We start from the raw sequence: 26914 nt of genomic DNA, 5'->3' as shown, positions 1-26914 counted from the left end.
TCGCTAGAATAGGCTGATAACATAGTCTGTCTCAAAGGGTTGATAGGAATGAAGGAAACACTTGGACCAGTACTTGGCACATAAAAAGTGCTATGGAAGTGTTTTAAAAACAAAAGTAGCCCAAGTACAGTTATGGTTATCTTGTAGAGTGACTGACTGTTCATCCCATAAATCTTTATTTCTGAGAAGGTCCCTCTCATTCACTGGATGATGCTCAGCAGCCATGTTGATATCATGTGACCCTCCCTGACTGCAGCTGATTGGATCAGACATAAGCTCAAGAAACAAGTCGGGCCAATCAGATTTCTTTTTCAAAGAGACTTTAGCCTGTCTCTGTCCCGTGGCTGGAACTAATGGTGTCCCCCTCTGTGGTTTGAAGTTTCTGTAGCATGTGTATGTTTCCCATGATCTGTTTCTATACCTAGCTCTATCCTTGAAGATGACATCAGTTGAATGATGTGTAGAAATTCTCATGCCATCCCTCAGATTCACTTAATAATTGGCCTCGTACTCTGAAAGGTGATCAGGGGTAGCTCAGAAGTTGGGGAATAGAATGAGGAAGTCATCAGGGATAGAGTGGATATAAGATGGAACTTAGAATGGAAGGTCAGCATTGGCTGATGGGTCAAGATTGGGTGAGAGTAACGTATGGGGATTAAGGCCAATTTTATGGGTGGCCTTTGCGTGTTGATTGTCTGTTGCTTTATCCTGTCCCCAGGAAGGGAACTAGATGCATTGGGGTAGGGGTGCATAGCTGTCCAGAGACAAGTGGGCCAATATATGTATTGACTTTTCTATGGCCCCTACGGGAGTCGTATGTGTGCCCGGAACATTCCACATTTTGGTGGTATTTTTTTCTGTGTGTGCGTGTGTGAATTCATATATTTGACCTGTGATTCTTTGATCCTACAACTTAGTTTCGAGCTCTGAAGATGCAGATTTTTGCACGATAAATTCTTCCCAGACTTTTTCAACATGCCTATTGTCAGATGAACACAGGTTGCCTAAGATGCAGGGCCTTCTCAAAGACATATAGGCAGAAATAAAAAGTCAGTTAGAAAAACACATTCCTGACTAACACCCACTTTGACCACAGCAGTGGCTTTGAAGGTCAAAGGGATTGGAGGGGAAAGATTTCTTCAGAGGAGGTTGGGGCTTTGGATCTGAGGAAGAAGCAGAATTCACTAAGGAAAGTGTCGATGGCAAGACTCAGGAAGGGGATGGAAATGAAAACAGCCTGAGAAGTAGACCAGTCACCAGGAGACTGATTCACCACTAGATGAAAATAAAACCAAAGTCACAAGAGTCTTTCCCTCCTGGTGACACATCAACCTGCAAAATGTAGATTCTTAGGGTCTGCTCTGGACCTGCTGATCACTGTCTTCAGGACCGGACCAGGAATCAGAACTTTCACCACCTCCCTTCCCAGTGACTTTGTAAAGCCAGTCTGGAATCATTACCAGAGGAGTCTTTAGGGATCTCCATGCCAGGAGGATTGTCCAGTTAGAGTCTTCTAAGTATTAATAAGGTTCCTTCTGACCTCCTTGGTGGTCTAGTCACTCAGTCATTTCTGACTCTTGTGACCCCGTGGACTGTAGCCTTCCAGGCTCCTCTGTTCATAGGATTTGGTGATATTAGGGAATACAGATTAGGTTCCATTTCCTAAGACTGGAGTTTCCAGGGCAGGGCAGTGTGGCTCAATGTCTGTCTGCCTGCCTTTTCCTCTCCTCTCTTTTCTGGTTCTCTGACTGGGTAACACAGAGCGTCAGCCTCTTCTCTTTAAGACTGTTCCCCACCCCTAACTGTCCTGTGTAGTTTGCAGGTGAGGCAATATGGGGTGAAGGAGAGCTGGAGTCAAGGTTGTCTTTGGCCACAGGCTATTTAGACTGCACTAGCCTCAGAAGAGAAGCCTTTCATGTGGTATGACCCAGCCCGGGTGACTCTCTTGCCCTGCCTTGGGACTTGGCATCGAAGCCCCAGTTAATAACACAATACTGTTTTGCCTTCCATTTGTCTGGTATTGTTCTTTGATGATTATCCTTTTAGAAAAGGGTAACTCTCAGGATTTGATAGTTCTGGTTTCCTGTCCAGAATACTATGTACATGCACCCCCAACTCTACCCAAATTTTTAAAGCAAATATCCAGTTGTTGGAGGGAAGAAGGAAGCAGCATTTATCTGAAGTCTTACTGTGTGCCAGGTACTTTATAACTATCACTTTCTCTGACTTTCACGATAATCCTAAAAGATTGGTCCCTTTTAATAGAGATGGGAGCTAAAAGATCAGTGACCTTTCTCTTTCGGAGGGTAGGTAGAGGTCTGGGTCTCCTAAAGACATATTCCTTCCTGCATACCATCCATCTTCTGGAGGACAGTTTAGTCCTGGCAGCCCCAAGCTGGCACCCAGCTGAGCATGCAGGAAGATGAGCAAAGGCAGAGACACGTGCGCTATCTTAAATATCTCCACAGCTGTTACAACACCTTTGGAGAAAGAGCTATGCCTCGTCCCCTAATTCATCAGTGTTTCAAAATCAAAGGGAAACTAGACCACAAACTGACTCATGAGCCATGGCCCTTGAGGAATTTTTGCGAGGGTGGAACAATGTGAGTATTGGGGGTTTTCATCCAGGGCCTTGCCTCATACCGCATGGTCACCCGGCATTGACACAATGATTTCTTGTGGTGAATTGGGAAACACGTTTGCTGTGGATTGGCAGTTTGGGTGAGAGCTGGGATGAACTTGGGAACGTGGAGCTGGCAGGGTTTTGCTAGATCCGGGTGTGGAGGAGCCAGGTAACCACAGTGTAATTCTAAGAGCCTCCAAGTTCAAAGAGTACTACTGAGTTGTTGCTTTGTCTAGTTCTTCCTCCGCTGAGACACTCCCAGGGTATGAGGACTGCCTTTCCGTGTCTCCCTCCCTTCCACCATTAAGTTGGTGGTTTAGAAGTTTCTCAGAAAAGAATTAAGAATCTTACATGGTGGTAGAGCTTTTTTCTTTTTTTTCCTTGAAGGTGGGTGGTGGCGGGAAGAGATAGGAATCTTCCTGTCTTGAATGTTGTTTCCTGGGAAACCTCCACAGAGACTGCCAGTTGACAGCGTGAGTCTCATGGAACCATTTTGGTGAAGGGGTTAAGATCTTGGGTTCTGGAACAATGCTGTCCAACAGAAGTTTCGGTGATGAGGAAAAGGTTTTATGGCTACCATATTGTGGCAGCCACCAGCCTGCATGTCACTACTGGGTGAGAACTTGGTCTGTGGCTAGTGCAACTGAGAGACTGGATTTTTATTTAAATTTTTTAAAAAAATATTTATTTATTTGGCTGCACCAGGTCTTTTGGTTTGTTTGTTTTGTAATTTTTGGCTGTGCTGGATCATCATTACTGAGTGGAATGTTCTCTAGTTGTGGTGCGTGGGCTTCTCATTGCGATGTTTTCTCTTGTTGTGGAGCAGGGGCCCTAGGGCATATGGGCTTCAGTAATTGCAGTTCCCAGGCTCTAGAGTACAGACTCATGAGTTGTGGTGTATGAGCTTAGTTGCTTCATGGCATGTGGGATCTTCCCAAACCAGGGATTGAGCCCATGTCTCCTGCATTGGCAGACGGATTCCTCACCCCTGAGCGACCAGAGAAGCCCTGCTCTGGGTGTTAGCTGTGATACATGGGATCTTTAGTTGTGGCATGCAACTCTTAGCTGTGACATGTGGGAGCTTGTCCCCTTAACCAGGGATCAAACCCATGCGCCCTGCATTGGGCACTTGGAGTCTTCACAACTGGACCACCAGGGAAGTCCCAGGGACTAGATTTTTAGTTCAAAGTGCTTCAGAATTAAAAAGTCACGTGTGGCTAGTGGCCACTGTATCGGGCAGCATGACCATAGCATCTGTCAATTTTAAGAGTCCTAAGTCTACTACTGTATAACTGTGTGACCTTAGGAAGATTTATTAAAATTAAGGTTATTACAGGCTCTCCTGGTGGCTCAGATGGTAAAGAATCCGCCTGCAGTGTGGAAGACCTGGGTTTGATCCCTGGGTTGGGAAGATCCCCTGGAGGAGGGCATGGCACCCCACTCCAGTATTCTTGCCTGGAGAACCCCTATGGACAGAGGGGCCTGGCGAGCTACAGTCCGTGGGGTCACAAAGAGTCAGACACGACTGAGTGACTAAGCACAACTTAGGAAGATCACTTCACTGTTTTGAGCCACAATTTTCTCATCGGTAAATGAGGATAAAAATGGTACCTACCTCGTAATGTTGATGTGAAGACTAAGCAAGGTGATGTCTTGGAATGCTTAGCTTTGGTGCCTGGAACCCAAGTCTTCATAAATGTTAGAAGAAACAATTCTAGGCAGGAGGCGACCCAGAGGGTGGAGTTATAAGATGCTCTTGGTTGTCCACTCAACAGCCACGTTGTCCATTCTGGCTTAGAAGTAGAGCTTTAATGTTTTTCATGAATCACTTGGTCAGCCATGCACACTGCAAGAAATCATACAGCTCCCCAGCTCCTATCCCATGAGAAACTGGGTCCTTGAATCATGTCTGGTTTATGTCAATCATGGTTGCTCCTTCCTGCTTTTCCACTGATAGATTTACATGAGGTCATGTGACATGCTTGTGGCCAATACAAATTAGAGGAAATCTGCTAAGCAGTTCCTGAAATGTCTTTAATATCACCCTTGAAAAGAGATACAAGAAACAGATGCATGTTTTCTACATCCAGAAATTATTCTCCGTGATGCCTGGATCTGAGCATCCTTTCTGAGCCATGTTGGGCAGCCTAAGAGGACAAGCCAAGCCTGGGAGAAAAGCAGAGCAGAAAGACAGAAAGAACCTGGGTCCCTGCTTATGTGATCAGCCTGCTGCCCTTCTTCCTCAGTCTCTCTTAACCTCTGCTTCCTCTTGGTTTCAATCCCTGAATTTGAACCTGAGTTCCAACCCCAGTGGGATCTTCCCCGTTTTGACCTGGATTTTTCTGCCTAATTTTTGGCTTAAGGTCCTCCCTCAGCCTTCTGATTTCCCTGGCCCTGGGTAAGGAAAGCAGCTGTGTCTCTCTGAACTCCAGCCCGGGAGAGGCCAGAGGGAGTGAAACACTTTCTATTCTGCAGCTCTCCGTGCTGCTTACACCGTGCTGCCTTTCCAAGTGTGGTCACGAGTGCCTCAGACACCTTCAGTCCAGCCCAGAGCATCTCAGGACTTCCAAAGAGGCCCCACCAGTGGATACGGTACTTTCCAAACCAAGCTCAGAAATCATGGGGCAAAAGTGAAGGATCTGTTTGATCCTTTCACTTTCACTTCTCCCCCTCCCCCAAGACAACTAACAACACCAACTCAACACCCACCCTGTGCTGTTTAAACACACCACCTCCTTTGATCCACACAACCTCTCCAGGGTGGGGGGAGTTTTACAAATTCTACAAATAAGGAAACTCAGGTTTCCAAAGTTCAGAGAACACTTCCAAGATTCCACAGCCAGCAGGTAGTCGTCCAGAATTGCATCCCAGTTTCTCCAGCTCAGGACTCATGCTCGCAGTCACTTGACTATACATTCTCACTGTCTCCTGTGCCCTAGGAAGCCTCCAGAATAGTGTGTTAAGTATTCTAGTTGTCCACACACTAAAGCCACACCAGTAAGGATGTTTTGAGGCCAGTGAGGAAAGTTTCTTTCCATCTAGCTCTGCTTTTTCTCTTGATCCAAATTCTGGTTCTGCCCTCCTCTTCCCCAGGTCAAATCCTTCCTCCTTTTCCTTCTGACTTTTCCCTTTATCTCCCACCAGTTGACTAAATTGGAAGTCATTGTGCTGGGATGACTGGTGTCTCTCAGATGCCCTGGGTACTAAGTTATTGGTACTGGTGCCTGGAAGCAGGTCACATGTTGTGAGGGGGTTTAAAGGCAGGCAGTCCGTGTCCAGATCAACTTCTCTTGGAAGGAGACGCAGGCTTTGAGGAGAGAAAGAGTTTTTAAACTGGCCAAGTCATGGCTGAGTTTGTATTCACTAAAACGTGACATCCTCAGGATCAAGTAAGATTTCACATCAGGCAGTAAAGGGATTTGAGAGAGAGGAACTGTAATGAACTCCTTCTCTTGCTGGGTCCTTGGAGCCAAGATCCTGTGTGTATGTGAATGAAGCAAGTGAGTTTAAGAAGTGAGAATCTTTGAGAAAAGTTGTTTCTTCATGAGAGCTATTTCACCTACAATTATTTATCTGCAGTTTTACGTCTCAGAACCAGCATCCTTCTCTCTGAATCCCGAGTGTGTATAAATATTCAGAAGTTCACAGTATTTTAGGATCCGATGATGCTCTGTTCTGTTAGAAATATTTTACTCAAAGGGAGAGGACTGCACAAGGCTGTGGATACCAGGAAGTGGGGCTCGGGGCGGGGGGGCCGTCTCAGAAGTCTATCAACCATAGATGTCAGATGTGTTGAAGGTCACGCCTACATTTCACCTGTGAGCTTCTATTAAGGCAGACACTAGGTTTTGTCTACTACTGTCTTCTTTTTTTTTTTTAGATGGTACAGCTGCATTTATTTATTTATTCCTGTATTTATTTCTGATTTTTGGCTGCATCCCACAACATGTGGGACCTTAGTTCCCCGACCAGGGATTGAACCCATGGCCCCTGCATTGGGAGGTGAAGTCTTAACTATTCCTGGGCTTCCGGGAAAGTCCCTACTGCTGTGTTTTCAGTCCTTGAGACCTGGCACATAGTAGATACTCCCAGTGTTGCTTCCATGCCATTGCTCTGTCTTGTCTCATTTTCCCATTCCATTTTACATGGCCAATTCAGTGTAGAAACAAAAATCTTTTTATAAAACTTACTTTGCTGATTTCATTAGAATCAACTTTGGGATCACTCAGGGTTCTGTGGTATTCCCATTGCTGTTGCTCCTTCAATTACAAGAGTCAAGCAAGGGACTTCCCTGGTGGTCCAGTGATTAAGAATCCACCTTCCATTGCAGGGGATGCAGGTTTGATCCCTGGTCCAGGAACTAAGATCGCACAGGACACAGCATGCTAAGCCAGCATGCCACAACAAAGCCCTGAAGAAGTCAAATAAACACATAAAGGAAAAAGATAAAATATTTTTAAAAAAAGAGTAAAGCAAGAGTTGATTATAAAAAAGGTCTTTCCCCAACTGTCAGGTTCCTGGGACTATAATTCACTGAAATACCCCCTGCCACAATCAATGAACTTCCCTAAATAGCCAGCTCATGCCCACAGAGCAATTTGCTCACCTGGCACAGTGATCCCCCAACGAAGCCTATAATTGAAATATAATTTTGCTTATAGAGTTAGTTGGAAGGGACCCCAGTGCTAAATCCTCGATGATCCAAGAACATGTATTTCCCATCACACCTTTCACTAAGTCTCTATATTTGTGTATTAAAACAAAAACAGTCTTGAATATCTATTAAATTGTACAAGAGATCATAACCTAATACTGCAACACAATTTCTCCTAGGGCCTTGGGGAGAAATAGTTTATTATTATTTTTCTATAAAACTCATAAAATAGCAAAATGATTTAATATGCAGAGTAGAACTAAATTGTCTCCAAAGTGGCCAATTTTCACAAAGTTTAAAACAATGCGGTACTCCCCAGCATGGTTCCAATATCCTTTGACACTTGGAAAAGATTCTGGGGAATGTCACCAAGTGTGGCTTGGGTCTGGCCTCTCCATGTTTCCCTGCAGAATTTCCGATGCATCTGGCCCGGGGGAGAGAATTGTCAAACCGCCACCTGGAGACCCGCCGCAAACACGTACTCTGGTGGTTTTGTGACCTGTAATCATTCCGCCAGGAAATCATCTTGCCGCAACTTGGGTACCAGATTTCACTGAAACCCTTTCAAAGTCACACACGTTAAATTTGGTTTTGTTTAGCGTTTTGAGCCAATTTCTAAGAGCTCCTGGGGGAATACAGGTGACATTTATAAAATGCCTAGCATGCAGCCGTACGTAACACTCCAGTGCTACTTTCTAAGTGCCTGTGTTCAATGTCTTTATGCAGTAACCATCCCTTTGAGGTTTACAGTCACCTTAGGAAGCAGCAACGATTGTTATACCCATTTTACAGATGAGGAAACTGAGGCAGGTAGGCCTGGTCCTCCAACCCATGCTCTAGAGCATGATGCGATACTGCTTCTGTAGAAGACTCTCAAGCATCCACAGTCGTTCTTATTATCTGGATATTCCTCAAGAGTGCGAGAAACTCATTAAAGATGAGAGAACCAGGATCATATCCACAGACTCACAGTGGGCCTGCAATTTTCACTCTGGATTGCCCCACTCTCTTGAGCCTAATGATAAAAAGAGCTCCATGGTAAGTCAGGGTTTGGGCACTTCTCAGAATCTGGGACCAAAATCCTGAGGAGATTTGCAGGAAGGGAACTTTTTGAATTTAGTTAAAGAAGTATTTCTCAAACTTAGCTGAGCACCGAACATTTTGGCTTAGCATCCTGTCTACTGCCTTACCCTCCCGAGGACCAGGGTTCCACAGAACACAGTCTGGGAAACAAGGCTCCATCTGGATATTAAGGACATCAAGCCTTCCAGGGAAAGCATTGGACTCTCGCTCTTCCAGCGTCTTGTAGAATGAAGATGGATTTCATCCATACTATGACACCTCCAAACTATGTTCTTAAAAGAACTGTAATAGTAACAGCAACCACATATGGAACACTTTCTAAGTGTCAAGAAGCATACCTAAGACTTTAAGCATTTGATCCCCTGGTCCCAAGCGGAAAAGGAAGACACCAGCCAGTACTTGCCATGTGTCCTCTTTCCCTGGTGGCTCAGATAGTAAAGAATCTGCAATGCAGGAGACCTGGGTTTGATCCCTGGGTCAGGAAGATCCCCTGCAGAAGGGAATGGCAACCCATTCCAGTATTCGTGCCTGGAGAATTCCCATGGACAGAGGAGCCTCTCAGGCTCCAGTCCATGGGGCCGCAGAGTCAGACACAACTGAGTGACTCACACACACACACACACACACTGCTGTCTGTGGATATAATTCCTGATGAGTTCCCTGGGCAGTGGCCTTTGGAAAGTTTGGGATGGAAATGAGATCTCTGCTCTGGGGAGCATAGTTGACTGAAAAACCTCACTGGTCGCCTTCCTGGATCTTCTACTGCCCTGATGATAAGAACGTGTTCTCCTAGGCTGCTTCCAGACAGTGACTGCACCTAATGGGTTCAGTCCCTCAGGCCCACACCTGCAGGCTACAGGATTCCTCCAACAGGTGATGTTGACCTGATGCCTCCCTATTAGCCTGGTTGAGACTTCCTCTGACCCGCACTGTGATCTAAGGTTCTTCCTTCTCAGCCCTTCTTCCTCCTCACACCCTCCTTCAGACGTCTCAGAGTTGCATCCAGGTATGAAGGCTCCGCCCTCTCTCTCCTGCCTCCTCCCCTTAATCCTTCGTAGGCATTGTTGTGGATGCTTAGTTGCTAAGTCGAGTCGGACTCTTTGTGATCCCACAGACTGTAGCCTGCCAGGCTCCTCTGTCCATGGGATTTCCCAGGCAAGAGTACTGGAGTGGGTTGCTATTCCCTTTTGCGGGGGATCTTCTCACCCGAGGGATCAAACCTGCATCTCCTGTACTGGAAGGTGGATTCTTTACCACTGGGCCACCAGGGAAGTCTTTCATAGGCACTTCCCCTACTTAAATCATTTGCACATCAAAACCTGTTTTGGAATCTACTTTTCAGAGAATCTAACACAGCAGCCAAAACATCCTTGGCCTCTGCTGCCATCCCAGAGCGTGATGGCTCTGATCCAGGTTGGGATCCTGCTTTTGTGGTCAAGAGCAGGAGGTGGGCAGCTCCCGCCCTCAGGCCAGATCCGGCTTGTTGCTTCTTTTAGCAAATAACATTTTATTCGCACACAACCAGGACCTTTCATGGATGCATTGTTTGTTACTGTTTCCACGCTTCAGCAGTGGAGTGGAATGTCCTTCGCAGAGACCATATGGCCCACAAAGCCTAGAATATTTACTATCTGGCCCTTCATAGGAAGTTTGCCGGTGGATGGTCTAGAACAGCGTATCTGGCTGTTTGGATAGTGTTTGGATAAATAGCATGTTTTCTGCCCTTTGTTGTTGTTCTTTAGTTGCTGAGTCATGTCTGATTCTTTGCAAGCCTATGGACTGTAGCCTGCCAGGCTCCTCCGTCCATGGGAATTTCCCAGGGAAGAACACAAGAGTGGGTTGCCATTTCCTCCTTCACGGGATCTTCCCAACTGAAGGATCGAATCCGAGTCATCTGTGTCTCCTGCATTGGCAGGTGGATTCTTTACTACTGAGCCTCCTGGGAAGCCCTCCCTGCCGTTGAGGTCCTTCAGTTTTTTTAATAAGGAATCTGATAACTGGATATTAAAGTTGATTTGGCAACTTAATACACCCCCAATGCTATTCAAGGCACTGGGACAAATTCATTTGTTCAATAAATATTTACTGAGCACCTAGTAGGTATCATGGTAAATGTCAGGTTGGATATGTTTATTCATTCTTCTCACAAAGATTTATGGAGCCCTGACTTTGTGCCAGATGAGGCAGGAACGGCAAAGACAATGATCACAACTTGTCCTCAAAGATAAGCTCTACAAGATAGTTGACCTACTCACCATCTTTTTTCTTTTTTCTTTGCTAACAAAATCCCAATTTCATCAGGGTGACAATGAGCAAGCCCCAGTTAATACAACTGAGTTGTGTCCGTATCAGTTATGTTAATACAACTGAGTTTCCCAGGGTCCATGATTATCTAGAGTGGACAAGTGACTCAAATTTAGCTAATAAGATGTAAGGGGGCGCTCTGACAAAGGCCTCTAGGAAAATTCTTCCCTAAAGAAAAAAGAAAAAGAGAGAGAGAGAGATTTGCCAGGAGAGGGTCATTTTTTATCAGCCCCTTTACTATCCACATTGGGATCATCTTGTGAGGGCTGGATGTCAATAGTGGCTGCAGCCATTTTGTGACCATGAGGGGATGAACAAGAGTGTTATGGATTTTGCCCCTGATCCCTACCATCATTAGCTACTATAACAATCCTAGAACACCCTTGGTCAGGCTTCTTGCCACATGAGAAGAGTAATCTCCCACATAAGCCACCTTAACAGTCTTTCCCTTGTGCCTCAAAGAGTACTCAGCGATGCTCTCTTCCAGGAGAGAAACACACCATCTAATCCCAACAGCCAGTCAAGTTATTTTCTGTCCATGTTCTCATTATAATCTTTAAGAATATTGTTTTGTTGGTCAAAGTGTGGCCCAATAATTCAGAATATAAAGGCAGACCAACCCAGTAGTCTGCAACCTTGGGAAGCTTCTAAAGGAAAGAAATCTGGTTCCCATTTGCACCTTGACACCTTCCCTTGCTGCTGGCAGGCAGCTCACGGGGCCAGGCAACTTTTGCACAGAAACTTACTCAGCCTAAGTCCCTTCTAGTACAATGGAGGCCTTTCAGAGACGAGACAGGATGGAATGTGAAAGATGGTTTTAGATCCTAGAGACCTTGGCAGCTGGGCATGGGGGTGGTGATGAGGGTGGAATTGGATAAGAGAAGTGGTGAGTTCTGGGGGCTGGTGGGGCAACAGGCAACACAGCTGTCTCACTCCCCCTTTTAATAGACCACATCACTCAGAGTCACGAGAAAGTAACTGATGTATAGAAATTGTTTTATCTTTTCTTTTGTCTTTTGGCAGCATGTGGGATCTTAGTTCCCCGATTGGGGATTGAATCAATGCCCCCTGTAGGGAAAGCACAGAGTCCTAACTACTGGACCACCAGGGAAGTTCCTAGATGTTTTAATTTCCTTGTTTGTTTTGCAACCTCTACAATGAAGACAATGCCATGATCACCATTTTGCAGGTGACTGAGATTCAGAAAGCTGAGACTGACTAGCTTTGGACAGAACTGGGGCTCTGATCACCAGGGTTTATGATCTAAAAGCCCACACTTACTCCACCACTGTCCTGCGATTTCAGAAACTTCCAGTATTTCTTTCATCCAGTTGCTGGAATCACAGGAACCTTAAATACTGAAACTACCTCCAAACCAATAAGCCTAATGCTACAATAGTAATAATAATAGTAATGACGAAAACCTGAATGACAGTCATAACAGGGCCATTATTTATTGAGTGGCCAGGAGGTTCCAAAGTTCATGCCAAGCTCTTTCCTTGCATTCTCTGATTTGATTCTTGTAACAGCCCAAGAATTGGCAATTAACGTTATTATTTTAAATGAGGAAACCGAGGTTTTGAGAGAATAAGGGACTTACCCGGGTCCCAGGACTTGTAAATGGCCGGGCTGGGAATAGCTCCAGGTGTGTCTGATGCTTCGTCTTGAGCACGTCAACTCCACCGGATGCCGCCTCCCTGAAGAATGTCTCTCCTTGGTCTCCATCTCTCCTTAGAGTCCCGAGCCCCTTTTTGGCAATGTGCTATCTCCTCTGTCCCAAACTGCTCCTGCTGCTGCTGCTCGCTGCACGTCGACTTCCTCTGACCTCAGCATTGATGCCAAATGGGCATGCGTCCCTGTGGGGATTTGCCCATTCTGTTTTCCGGGTTCTCTGTGCTTAGCATACCTTGTGGGTGTTGAAGACAGGAGTGGAGGAAGCCAAAGGTCCCTGGGGAGTGGAGACGGGGATATTATTAACTACAGGCTTTTCTAGGGGATCCTGTGTTAACTGTTATAAGCCAGCAGCTCATGCACTCTAAGACGGGCACATCTGGTCAGCAGCTCCTGGTTTGCAGTTTCTGGCTGGGATTTTCCCCCTCTTACGTGGAAAAGTGATCTGATGGTTAAATTTTTAAAAGGCAAATGACAGAACAGCACACACAGCTGTGACAAATGGAAGCATGACCTTCTTGGACACCCTGGCAAGGGCAGCCAGAAGGATCTTTAACTTGTCCTCCACTTATGCAGAATGCAGTCCATCCTGCTGTCTGGGGGGTTGGGGGTGGTATGTGTTAGTTGCCCAGTCGTGTCTGACTCTGCGACTTCATGAACTGTAGCCTGCCAGGCTCCTCTGTCCATGGCATTCTCCAGGCAAGAATACTGGAGTGGGTTGCCATTTCCTTCTCCAGGGAGAGAAGGGTCTGAGTCTAACATGCAGCCTCCATGCTCTTCTCCCATCTGTGTTGCTGCAACTGGAATTTCCCTCTTTGTTAAGGCTGAGTGATATTCCACTGTTTATATGTTGTTGGTATTTCATCACTAAGTTGTGTCTGACTCTTTGTGATCCCATGAACTGCAGCATGCCAGGCTTCCCTGTCCTTCACCATCTCCTGGAATTTGCTCAGATTCATGTCCATTGAGTCAGTGATGCTATCCAATCATCTCATCCTCTATCACCCCCTTCTCTTCCCACCCTCAATATTTCCTAGCATCAGGTTCTTTTCCAAAGAGTAGGCTGTTCACATCAGGTGGCCAAAGTATTGGAAATTCAGCTTCAGCATCAATCCTTCCAATGAATATTCAAGTTTGATTTCTTTTAGGATTGACTGGTTTGATCTTTCAGTCAAAGGGACTCTCAAGAGTCTCCTCCAGCACCACAATTCAAAAACCTTCTTTATGGTCTAACTCTCACATCTGTACATGACTACTGGAAAAATCATAGCTCTGACTAGATGGACCTTTTTTAGCAAAGTGATGTCTCTGCTTTTTAACATGCTGTCTGGGTTTGCCATAGCTTTCCTTCCAAGGACCAAGAATCTTTTAATTTTACGGCCGCAGTCTCCATCCACAGTGATTATATGTATGCACCACATCTTTTTTATCCATTCCTCTGTTGATGGACTTTTAGGTTATTTCCTTGTCTTGCCTATTGTGAATAGTGTTGCTATGAACATTGAGGGGCAGGCGTCTTTTAAAATTATACTTTGTCCAGATATATGCCCAGGAGTGGGATTGCAGGATCATATGGTAGCTCTATATTTAATTTTATGAGGAACCTCCTTACTGAGTGAGCAACAAATTTACATTCTCCACCAACAGTGTAAGAGGGTTGGTTCCCTTTTCTCCACACCCTCTTCAGCTTTTATTGTTTGCATATTTTGTAATGATGACCATTTTGACTGGTGTGAGGTGATACCTCAATGTAGTTTTGATTTGCCTTTCTTTAATATTTAGTGACGTTGAGCATTTTTTCATATGCTTCTTGGTCATCTCTGTCTTCCTTGGAGAAATGTCTATTCAGGTCTTCACCGTTTGTAAGATTTTAAATAAATGGATATGTTTTATTTAGTATCAAAATAATCAAATAGACACTGTTTGGAAAAAGTAGAAATTGTGAGAAACTTTTAAGACTAAAATGAAAAGCCTATACCATCCAGCCATCCCATGATGATCTCGTAGGTATGTATCTTTTCTCACTGTTCTTAAGTGCATTGGTCAGCAAACATCTTCTGTAAAGGGCCAGATAGCAAAGTTTTCTGCTTTACAACCTTCCACTCTGTTGCATTGCTCAGTTCAGTTCAGTCATTCAGTCATGTCCAACTCTTTGTGACCCCATGAATCGCAGCACGCCAGGCCTCCCTGTCCATCACAAACTCCTGGAGTTTACTCAAACTCATGTCCATCAAGTTGGTGATGCCATCCAGCCATCTCATCCTCTGTCGTCCCCTTCTCCTCCTGCCCCCAATCCCTCCCAGCATCAGGGTCTTTTCAAATGAGTCAGCTCTTTGCCTGAGATGGCCAAAGTACTGGAGTTTCAGCTTCAGCATCAGTCCTTCCAATGAACACCCAGGACTGATCTCCTTTAGGATGGACTGGTTGGATCTCCTTGCAGTGCAGGGGACTCTCAAGAGTCTTCTCCAACACCACAGTTCAAAAGCATCAGTTCTTCAGTGCTCAGCTTTCTTTATAGTCCAACTCTCACATCCTCACATGACCATTGGAAAAATCATAGCCTTGACTAGACGGACCTTTGTGGCAAAGTAATGTCTCTGCTTTTTAATATGCTGTCTAGGTTGGTTATAACTTTCCTTCTAAGGAGTAAGCATCTTTTAATTTCATGGCTGCAATCACCATCTGCAGTGATTTTGGAGCCCCAAAAAATAAAGTCTGACACTATTTCCACTGTTTCCCCATCTATTTCCCATGAAGCAATGGGACCAGATGCCATGATCTCAGCGGTGCCATAATAGTATGAAGGCCATTGGTAACATGATCTTTGAACACCGACATTTGCATTTTACAACTTTTCACGTGTTCTGAAATATTATTTTTCTCTTGACTGTTTTTCAATCACTTAAAAATCTTAAAAAAGAAACCCAACATTCTTAGCTCACAGGCTAAAAAAAAAAAGAGGGGGAGACCATGAGCTGGATATTGCCTCCAGGGTAGTTTACCAGTCCCAGAATCTGTGCCTAATATTTGCATGCATGAGTATAATAAGTAAGATAAATTTAGACTCTACATGTATGTACAGTTCTAATCATGCTTGTTACACTTGTGTATGTAGTAATTTTCCCATGAGACCAAATCTATGAAAACCTGGATTTTACTGGCTATTAGTTGTTCTCCTTTATACATGTTCAGGATTCCTTTTGGTTTGCAGTGAAATTGTTTCCATTTCTTTGGCTATAATGGACAATGCTTTGATAAAATGTACTCTGTACCTTCTAATGAAAAAAGAAATTTAGTTACACATCCTAAAGACTCCTACAACTTTGTCTTTATCCAAAATCCAGAGCCATCCGTACCCGTGGATGGTGTGGGGGGAAGGGCTGCTCCACTAGCATCTTTCTCTTCAAGGGACTCAGTCAATTTCAGGAAGACTTTGGGATGTGCAGATGGAAATTTGGATAACTCAGGTCTCCTCCAGTGAATACCTTGGGTCTTGAATCCTGTCTTCCTGTTCTCCACCCAAGGAGGTCTGCTTAAGCAAATTCACCACCAGACGCCATTAGGGGAAATCGAGGTCCATGTTGGGTTAAGAAATTTGCTGAAGGTCACACAAGTTGGTGGTTAGGATTAGAACTCAGAGCACTTTATTCTAATTTCTTACGGGAATATAATTGCTTTGCAGTGTCGTGTTCGTTTCTGCTGCACATGTAGTAAATCGGCCGTACACATACGCGTACGCATCTGCACCCTCTTGGACCTTTCTCCCCCCTGCCTTCCCCCCAACCAGGCCACGTGGGGTCCCAGCTGAGCTTCCTGTGTTACACAGCAACTTCCCACTAGCTATCTATTTTACACTTGGCAGTGTATATATGTCAATCCCAATCGACCAATTTGTCCCAATTCTTTGGTGTGTTGGTTAAATATCTTAAGCAGAGAAGTTTTACTATGAGAAGACTATGAAGGAAAGGAATGAGAACAATACTCCCCCTCCTCCAACACACACACACACACACACACACACACACACACAGAAAGAAAAAAAAAAACAAAAAACTCTGGCCCATCCACTCTTTCCTCTACTGGGATTTAGCTTAATTCAACCTTTCGACTTGTTTGCCGTGTACGACAATTTCCTCCTTTCCCAGAAACAAATCGAGGTGTCTCTTGAACTCATGTAGACTCTCACTGCCTCGCCTCTCTGTTTAACATTTTCCATATGTGTTTTAACTTAGTGGGACGCCAGCTCCCTTGGTTCCTGAGATATCCGATGCCTGGGTAATGTTCTCGAGTGTTTAAACCTCGAGTCATATGAAAAGTCTCTCTCTTTTCCTTCTGCCCTTTCATAAATGGGGGCATTGCTCGGGAATCTCATTTCCTTTGTGTGTGAGTCCAATTCTTTTGTTATTAGTGTGCATAGGCTGCCCACATCTTATTTCTTCTCCTCTGAAATCACTTTGTCCCCACCGTTAGAAGCAAGAAAGACCTGTGGAATACAGTGAGATTCCAGGAATTAATATAAATCAGGGACTGAGGATTCTGATTCTTTGAGTGGTTCTTTATGGCTGGAAGAAACGTCAGAGATGATTAGAAGTTTACAAATTGAGCAACTGAGTCCCTGAGAGGTTACATGGCTTGTCCACATCCAAGGGCATAAAAATGCTAGGGACACATAACAAACATTCTGAGTGGCCAGGATAAGTCTGTGGTTCACCCATAGGAGAAAGTCACTGAGAAGGGAAGTACAACTCATCCCCGAATTCCTGGCATTAATATGAACAGCTCAGGCCTAGCCTTGATTATTCTTAGTTTACTAACTGTCACTTACTGTGAATAGCTGATGGGAAAATGTATATATCTATATCTATCTATCTATATGTATGTGTATGTGTGTGTACTTATATATCTATCTTAGCATCTCTGACACATAATTTATTTTGAAAAACAAGCAAAGAGTGAGTTAAAAAATCAATGAGCATAATTTTTTAACATTTGAGGTTAAAAATAAATGACTCTTACATTATTTATTGAACTGGGCAACAGTGAATTAAATATTTACATTATTAAAAGTCTCACTTTTATAGTCTGTAATGGGCATGAAGAGTTTATTTGAAAAATAATAATATTGATACTAAAGATGAGAGCTCGCGCCTGCTGAATTTCCCAACAAATCCCAGGAATTTGAGGATCAGTTTCCCAGTCTATAAACTGTTACCGTGAGTCATTGAAGCTGAGCCCCATTATTCCTTTCAACCCAGGCCAAGATTTTCTCTGCACGTGGAGCCCTGTTATTTTGTGGGTAGGCTGGAGTGTCTCTAGATGAACCCATTCACTCATTCCTCCATCTATTTATTATTCAGCAAATATTTATTGGCCACCTAGGATGATGCTTTTGAATTGTGCTGGAGAAGACTCTTAAGAGTCCCTTGGACTGCAGGGTGTTCAAACCAGTCAATCCTAAAGGAAATCAACCCTGAATACTCACTGGAAGGACTATTTTCAAAGCCAAAACTCCAGTAGTCTGGCCACTTGATGCGAAGAGCTGACTCATTGGAAAAGACCCTGATGCTGAGAAAGATTGAGGGCAGGAGGAGAAGAGAGCATCAGAGAATGAGGTAGTTGGATGGCATCACTGACTCAATGCACATGAGTTTGAGCAAACTCCAGGAGACAGTGAAGTACAGTGAAGCCTGGTGTGCTGCAGTCCATGAGGTCTCAAAGAATTAGACACAACTTAGTGACTGAACGACAACAGGAGGTGCATGTCACTGGATGAAATGGAGGACCGTGAGGCCTGGGACCCACGCTTCTCCACATTTCTGATCAAATCTTGATTTCAAGTGTGTGTGTGCATGCTCAGTTGTAGTTTGACTCTTTGTGCCTCCAGGGACTATAGCCTGCCAGGCTCTTCTGTCCATGGAATTTCCTAGGCAAGAATAATGGAGTGGGTTGCCATTTCCTCCTCCAGGGGATCTTCCTGATCCAGGGATAGAACCCACATCTCCTGCATTGCAGGCAGATTCTTCCCCATTGAGCCACCATGGAAGCCCAGCAGTTCTTTATATTAAATTCTGTCTGTTAAGGTAACTGGTGTGATTTTAGACTCCTAATTGAATTCTGTCAGATAAAGCCAGTAATCAAAAAATTCCACATACATATCATCATAAACAGTGGTTGTGCCAATTAAGGAAAGGCTCAGGATGCCATGAGAGCATTTTGGGGGAAGCTGAGAGTTCAGGGGAAGCATCCCTGAAGAAGTAGAACAAATGGGAGTTAATTGAGGAAAGCAGGGAACAGTATTCTGGCTCAAGGAACAGCATGGACAAGAGCAGAAAGAGAATGAGGCACTTGGCCTCACTGGTCAGTGGCTCAGATGGTGAGCACAAGGTTGGTGAGGGGCTGGGGACACCTCTCCAGTGAGAAGAGCAGTGGGAAATGTAGGTGGAGAGAGGCAGGAACCAGAGAATGAGATGGTGTGAGGCCAAGGCTTCATCTGGTATTAGGGGAAAAGAAATGATTGAGTCCTAAGGGATAGAGACATGATCTGTTTTGCAGTGAGAGACAATATAGCATGATGGTTAAGACTCTAGCCCAGTGCTAGAGTGAGTTGTGCATGTGATTGTAAAATTTCTGATAACCACATTAAAAAAAAGTAGGGGCTTCCCTGGTTGCTCAGTCAGTAAAGAGTCTGCCTGCAATGCAGGAAACCTGAGTTCAATACCTGAGTCAGGAAGCTCCCCTGGAGAAGGAAATGGCAACCCTCTCCAATATTCTTGCCTGGGAAATCCCTTGGACAGAGGAGTCTGGTGGGCTACAGTCCATGGGGTTGTAAGAGTTGGACACAACTTAGCAATAAAACCTACCAACTACCTAAAAAAGTAAGAAACAGGATGAGTTGATTTTAATGATATTAACATATATCATTAAATATATCCATATTGTTATGGAACCCAATATGTCCAAAATATTCTCATGTTAACATACAATGAGTATAAAACAATGAATGAGAAATGTTACATTTTCTTTTTTGTACTTAGCCTTCAAAATCCAGTGTGTATTTTACTCAGGGCACATCTCAGTGTGACAAGTGAAAGTGAAAGTCACTCAGTCATGTCCAACTCTTTGCGACTCCATGGACTGTAATCTGCCAGGCTCCTCTGTCCATGGGATTCTACAGGCAAGAGTACTGGAGTGGGTAGCCTATCCCTTCTCCAGGGGATCTTCCCAACCCAGGAATTATACCAGGGTCTCTTGCATTGCAGGCGGATTCTTTACCAGTTGAGCTACCAGGGAAGCATCTCCATTGAGGACTTGCTATATTTCAAATATATAGTCCCACGTGGCTACTTGCCATATTAGACAGAGTAGTGTTAGGGAGAGACTACCTACGTTCAAATTCCAGCAGTATCACCAATTAGCTGTTGAATCTGCTTACGTTTTTCCATCAGCTTATTTTCTCATTTGTAAAGTGGAAATAACCATAGGGCTTACATAATAGAACTATTGAGAGATCTGAATAAGTTGATACACTTAAAGAGCTCAAAGCATACAGTAACAATGATTGTCATAACTATGTGAAAAAACAAAACAGAACATCAACCTGGCAAAGGTTTGGAATCAATGGGCAATGCCAGGAGTGATGGTAGGTAGACCAGTTAGACATTTGTTGAGGCCATTTTAGCAAAAGAGATTCAAGGACTAGAAGAGAGGACTTTTCAAAGCTGTGGCTTTAGTCCCAGAATATTAATCCCCCTGAACCCCATAGGGTTCATGAGGCCTTAGAAAACTTCTGAAATCTGGGATCCATTTCTGTCTCTGTTTCAGTCCTTTTTCTGGGATTTCAGGGGGACTCTGAGGCTTATAAAATGAGAAAATTGTAATCAAAACATAAACATTTGTCACCCTGGAAGTGAGGTTTGGGAGGAAGTATTCTTTAAAAAAAAAAAAATGATTTATTTCTTTGGCTGTGTTGGCTCTTAGCTGTCTCACACTGGGACCTTCATTGTGTCAGGCGGGGTCTTCTTCCACCATGGTACACAGACTGTCTAGTTGTGACGCACGGGCTTAGCCGCCCCATGGCCTCTGGGACCTTAGTTTCCTGACCAGGGATTGAACCTGTGTCCCCTGCAGTGCAAGGGGAACTCTTAGCCCCTGGACCACCAGGGCAGTGTTAGCATTCTTGATGTACAGAAAAGTGTGGTGGGGTGGTGGTGGTGCATTCCTATCCAACCAAATGAAAATACGTGTTAGAGTGTGAGGTTGCTCCAATATAGTCAGCGTAATTCCAGCCCAAGCGGACTTGCTTCCGTGGGTTCCAGGTGGACCCTTCTGTTTAAGAAACCAGGTGGCGATGACACTAACTCCCCTCGCTTCTGATGGAGGGATGCACGCACACACTCCTGAGCCCAGGCCTTGGGACTTACTGAGAACATGGAATTCAGTGAGAAAATAAACCTACTCTCCACTTGACCCCATCTGGACTCCCTCCTCCCACCCCAGAGGTGATAATTACCGAAGGCTTAACACCTCTCCTGTATCTTTATATACCCACTCCTGGGTGGGAGATGACAAAAATTCCCAATTCACTGCCGAGAACTCAGGCCCTGGGGCAGAAGGAGGGGGCTGGGCAGAATGGAGGAAGTTCCTTGAGTTCTGACTCTGTCTAACTAACTGGAAGGAAGTGGACAGGCCACCCAGGACAGAGCGTGGGGTCAAGAATCTCTGATTCAATCTACACCATCGGGGCGGTGGGGAGCTCAGGCCTAGGTGGGGCTTCTTAGAGAAGGGGAAGTGGGACTTTTCTATTTAATTCCCAGAAACACATGCCTGGTGGCTTCCATTGTTCTTAGGATGGAGATGGGACTTTTCCCAGAACTAGCCAGGTCCAACAGGGTCTGTTCTCTGTTGCTAACCTCAGATACCATCTGGCGCCTCTGCTTTGCTCTGGGACACTGCCATGCATATCTTCTCTCCACTTCATAGGCCTCAGGACCTTTGCATGTGTTATTTCCTACATCTTGACTCTGTTTTCTTTACCTCCTCTCCTGATCTTTGCCTGTCTGCCTTATTTTAGGTCTCAGTTCAAATGTCACCTTCTTTGTAAAGATTGGAAATAACCTTAATACTTACCAGTATGTACTAGTGAGGGCTTCCCTGGTGACTCAGATAGTAAAGAATCTACCTGCAATGCAGGAGACCCAGGTTTGATCCCTGGGTCAGGAAGATCCCCTGGAGAAAGGAACTGCTTTCCTTTCCAGTCCAGTACTCTTGCCTGGAGAATTCCATGCACAGAGGAACCTGGTGGGCTATAGTCTATGGGGTCGCAAAGAGTCAGACACAAGTGAGCATCTAACACACATGGACTAGTGAAATAAATTAGGGTATAAGCAAATGATGCAACACAATGCTGTTTTATAAAAGAATGAGGAGCTGTGTCCATATGAATAAGGAGTCTGCTGTAAGGAAAAAATAAGTAAAACGAGAGAGAGAAAGAGGGAGTGAAACAGAGAGGAAAGAAAGAAAGAAAGGAAAAGAAAAAGAAAAGCAAAACATGGAATATTATGTATAGTAGGTTACCATTTATGTATTAACAAATCCAGAAAAAATATATATGGGGTATGTGTGTGTGTCTGTGTGTGTGTGTGTGTTTGGTAGTATGTACATACCTGAATACTTATTTTCTATTTCCAGTATATTTCCAGTTAGTGACAAAGCAGGTCACAAAAAGGTATGTCAGCTATTATCCTATTTTTTACATAAAATCATAAATACATACAGAATGGGGCTGGAGAGATTTGTAACTTAATATCTGAAGGTGTTGCAATTTCAAGTGATCACTTTTCCCTGTGCTGTGCTAGGTCGTTCAGTCCTGTTTGACTCTTTGCGACCCTGTGGACTGTAGCCTGCCAGGCTGCTCTGTCCCTGGGATTCTGGAGTGGGTTGCCATGCCCTCCTCCAGGGGATCTTCGAACCCACGGCTCCTGCGGCTCCTGGATTGCAGGCAGATTCTTAACCGCTGAGCCACTAGGGAAGCCCCTCACATCTTGTTTTGTACTTTCTGTGTTTTTTCCTCCAATGAACATGTTACTTTTGTAACCTGAAAAATGAAACAAGTCGCAGAGGCAGTGATAGGCAGCCCAGCCTAGATCTTAAGTGCTCAGATTCCAAGGCACATTGCTCCAGTTTCAGTCCTGCTCACTGGCTGTGTGACTTTGGGCAAATAACTTAACCTCTCTGTGCCTTTGTTTCTTTCTTTTTTTTTAATTTTTATTTGTTTATTTATTTTGTGCCTTTGTTTCTTCATTAATAAAATGGATATGATAATAGTCTCTAACTCACAGGGTATTGTGAAGACTTAACAAATGTATATGTCTATAATGACACAATAAGTTATATAGCTATATTTGCATTTATTTTTATTATTTTTTAAAAGTATTATCTTAAAAATTATTATTAAAATTGTTTTATTTGAAAATATTGGAACATGCAAGTATGTTACCTACTTAAAATATGTAAAATAAAAAATAAGCTACATTTGAAAATATACATTATCATGGTTAAACATATGCATGGGGTGCATATAATTTTATGTAAAATATTATCATTGTTATTTCTGATATACATCATATAAAAATGTTTGACATACATTTTTGTAACTGGCTTTGTCACTTAATATGTTAGGAATATAAAAAAGGTATTTCAGGATTCTCTGCCACTAGTTTTCTCCTTGGAGACAATGCGTGTCTATCCTGAAATATTTTATGGATGTACTACCAAACACACACGCGCACGCACGCATGCACACTCACATTCATAAAACGTTGGTCTTCTCTCCCCGACCTGGTCCCACAGTGGGAATGTCTACTTCCCAAAGCATGTAATCGCAACTCCTCTGGCACAGTGCTGTAGAACCCCTGGGACACATGACGACCTGCCACTAGACACCCCAGACACCCTGGAGCTGTGAAATGTCAGGTGCCAGGTGCAAGTGCTTGAAATTCACCGGCGTGGCTGATGCTGTTCGATTGGTTTTCGTGGTGAAGGCGGTAGAAGAAGGCTCAGGAGAGGTCTGCCCTGGCCTCCTTCCACGGACCCCCGGCCCTCGCCCGAGCGCACACTGACTCGGTGTGACAACTGGCTGAGCAGCTTTGATTAATTAAATATTTCACCCCGAATTTGCAAAACATCATCTCCGGCAAGTCCACATAACGCCTGTAACGCTGGGCTAATTAGCTTAGCAGGTCACAGAGCTGGTGTGCTGATGTCTGTGTGACTCTTAGGCTGAAGAATGCTGGCTTTAGAAGGGAGGGGAAGGCTTTAGGATCTGGCTAGCGTGCCATTTTGTATGGCACTCAATGAAAGATTTCTTCCTAATCATCTTGAAAATAGAACAACTCTGCGTGGAGGAATCTTATTCTGTGTTAAGTATGTTCTGAGTTTTACCATCTCATTTACTCCTGCGGATCAGAGCTGCAGTTAGGACTGTTCTGGCTGCAAGGCTGGAGAACCCAGTTATGGTTGCCTTGTGCCAGAAAGGCATCGTTGCAAATTATATACTTGTCTACTGTTATTGGCTTCTGGAATTGGACGATCTTGGAGTCATCCAGCTTCAGGAATAACAGGATCCAGCACCCACTTGTTGTCCTTAGGGCCTGGCTGATGCTAGGTGTGTGTGTGTATAGATATACATATATATGTGTGTGTGTGTTTATATATATGTATGTATGTATGTATATGGGGCTTCCTTGGTGGCTCTGTGGTAAAGAACCCACCTGCCAGTGCAGGAGAAAGGAGATGCAGGTTTGATCCTTGGGTGGGGAAGATCCCCTGTAGGAGGGCTTGGCAACCCACTCCAGAATTTTTGCCTGGAGAACCCCATGGACAGAGGAGCCTGGCAGGCAACAGTCCATAGGGTCACAAAGAGTCGGCTATGACTGAAACGACTGAGCATGCACACCACATCTTTTTATCCATTTATCTATTGAGTAACACTTAGGTTGCTTCTTTATCTTGGCAATCGTAAATAATGCCACTATGAATATTGGGGTGTGTGTGTCTTTTTGAAGTAGTGTTTTTGTTCTTTTTGGATATATACTCAGGAGTAGAATTGCTGAGTCATATGATAATTATATTTATAGCTTTTTGAGGAACCTGCATACTGTTTTCCACAGTGGCTGCACCCATTTACATTCCCACCTATGGTGTACATAGGTTCCCTTTTCCCCCCATCCTTGCCAACATTTGCTGATTTTAGGTTGGCCTTACTCCTAAGCCTGTGCCCAAGGCATGACCCTTGACATGCCTTCCCATCTGACTCTGCCATGCCCTTTGTTATGCATATAATTCTCACTGTTTTGTTTCATCATGTCCTCATTTATAGCTCTTGATCCTTTGCTTTATTTAAAGTTTTATTGTTGTTAGACAGTGGAGAACATTACGAGGGAGAATTAATGTTAGGAATCCTTTTCTTACCAGGTGTACCACATAGATGATCATTTGTAAAATTTCTGATCCTTTGCATTTGTTTTATTTGTGTGATAAGACATAATGATAAACACATGATAATGGTTTATCATACTATATATTTGATAATGGTGACAATGCTACTACAGTTAGCTAAGAGTTATCTTGTGCAAGGTACTATAATATGTTTAATTCTTGAAACATCTCTATAACATGGTTATTACGCCATTGAAAGTATTAAGCAATTAAAGAAATGAAGGAGCAGAGAGGTTAAGCATCTTGCCCAAGGTCACACAGCTAGAACATAGCAGAACAGAAACTGAAACCCAGTCTGTTTGACTCTAGATCTCTGCCTAATATTGCCTCTTACCATATAAAGTTTGTGGCTTCACTGGTATTATTGCTTAGAATAAGGCTGGGTTTAAGAAATAAAGAGATTACCAGAAAAATAAAAATAAATTTCAGTGCTGGGCCTTGTTGAGTACTGGGGAGAGGTATCAAGGATTGGCACATAGATTCAGATTCACATATATTTGGATTGGACATGATCATTCAGAGCCCTCCATGCCAGGGCATGAATCCCGTTTGTAGAGTAGCCAAATCCTTGTGGAAAGTATTCCCAGCTCACCATGATTCCCTCACTACCAGCTAAGGGCCCTGGTGGCTTTTTAAAGCCTGTAGTGTATTTACTGTAAGTCCATACTCATTGGCCATCCTGTTTAGACCAAGGTGGTTACCTTACCCAAGATGTGCCAGTAAGAGTTTTTTCCCTGATAATTTGGAGTTGAGAGAGAGGAATGAAAAGATAACACAGCACAAGGAACTCTGCTCAGTATTATGTGACAACCTAAATGGGAAAAAAAATTGAAAGGGACTTCCCTGGTGGTCCAGTGGCTAAGATTTGCACTCCCAATGCAGGGGGCCTGGGTTCAATCCCTGGTCAGGGAACTAGACCCCACATGCCTCAACTAAGAGTTTTCATGCTGCAACTAAAGATCCTGCAACAAAGATAAAAAATCCTGCATGCTGCAGCTAAGACCTGGTGCAGCCAAATTAATTCATTAAAAAAGAATAAATCATGTATATGTATAATTGAATCACTTTGTTGTACACTTGAAACTAACAATATTGCTAATCAACTGTACCCCAATATAAAATAAAGATTATTTGAGACTAAAAAAAAGATTCACACACACACTCACATGCATGTTGCTTCATTCTCTTTTAGTGGTTGAACCAATGACATCCCCGCCCTCGCTGGGTACTGTGGGGTGGGCCACGATGCAGTAGAAGAATCTGGGGTCTGCTTCCAGTTAAAGCAGAGGGATAAAGGCAGTCTGTAGACAGACAGACGGAGTGAAGAAACGGGACCGCTGGATTGCTGAGGGCCTCTTTTCCAGTTCTGCACCTTCCCCACAAGCTCAGCTGCATTCTATTCTTAAGGTTCCCTAAGACTCACTTGTTGTTATTCAGTCAGTAAGACATATCCAACTCTTTTGTGATGTTAGACTAAAACCTGCCAGGCTCCTCTGTCCATGGGATTTCTCAGGCAAGGATACTGGAGTGGGTTGCCATGCCCTCCTCCAGGGGAATTTCTCAACCCAGGGATCGAACCTGCATCTCTTATGTCCACCTGCATTGGCAGGTGCGTTCTTTACCACAGTGACTCCCTTAGTCCTTTATAACATATGCTGTCTAAAATACCTCTATCCAGTTTCTGTCACTTACAATCACTCAGCTTGGTATCAAATGCCCAACTTCTCTGCCCAGAGCTGGGTCAAGTCTATGGGGCAATTCAAGGGGAATCCCTTCTGAGCAGACCTTCTCTCTAACCCTCAGACTCGGCTGGAACCGTGGTTTCAGACAGCAGCCAACAGGAGCCCTTACCATCGAGGCCTGGTCAGCCAATGTAGATTTCTTTCCCCCCAAGGTCAGCAAAACCTAGCACAGTGATTTCCTTCTGTCAGCAGCCAAATTGATCATTTTCTCAGGCTGCCTGAGAAACGCCAATTCCTGAGCCTCAGATATTCACAGTGGAAACCTGTCTCTCCCCCTGGATGCCCTGGGGCCTTGTTAAAGCTCTCTCTTCAGCTCCAGGAGTCAATGTCCAGTCTCAGAAA

At 44.2% G+C, this 26914-nt stretch overlaps 1 long non-coding RNA gene across 1 annotated transcript in view; it reads right to left on the bottom strand.

Moving 5' to 3' along the window:
- The window catches only part of LOC133055722 (uncharacterized), a 32782-nt gene extending 20320 nt beyond the window's left edge, over nt 1-12462 (bottom strand). Inside the window, exons 1-2 of the long non-coding RNA XR_009692691.1 lie at nt 12265-12462; nt 4239-4412 (exon numbers count right to left, since the gene is read on the bottom strand). This is a non-coding gene — a long non-coding RNA (uncharacterized LOC133055722). The remainder of the gene's footprint in view (nt 1-4238; nt 4413-12264) is intronic.
- Between the last annotated feature and the right edge of the window lie 14452 nt (nt 12463-26914).

Source organism: Dama dama, chromosome 5 (assembly GCF_033118175.1).
Source record: "Dama dama isolate Ldn47 chromosome 5, ASM3311817v1, whole genome shotgun sequence".
Classification (NCBI taxonomy): Eukaryota; Metazoa; Chordata; class Mammalia; order Artiodactyla; family Cervidae; genus Dama; species Dama dama.
The sequence above is the reverse complement of the archived record's forward strand: the minus strand, read 5'-3'. Positions and strand labels throughout refer to the sequence as shown.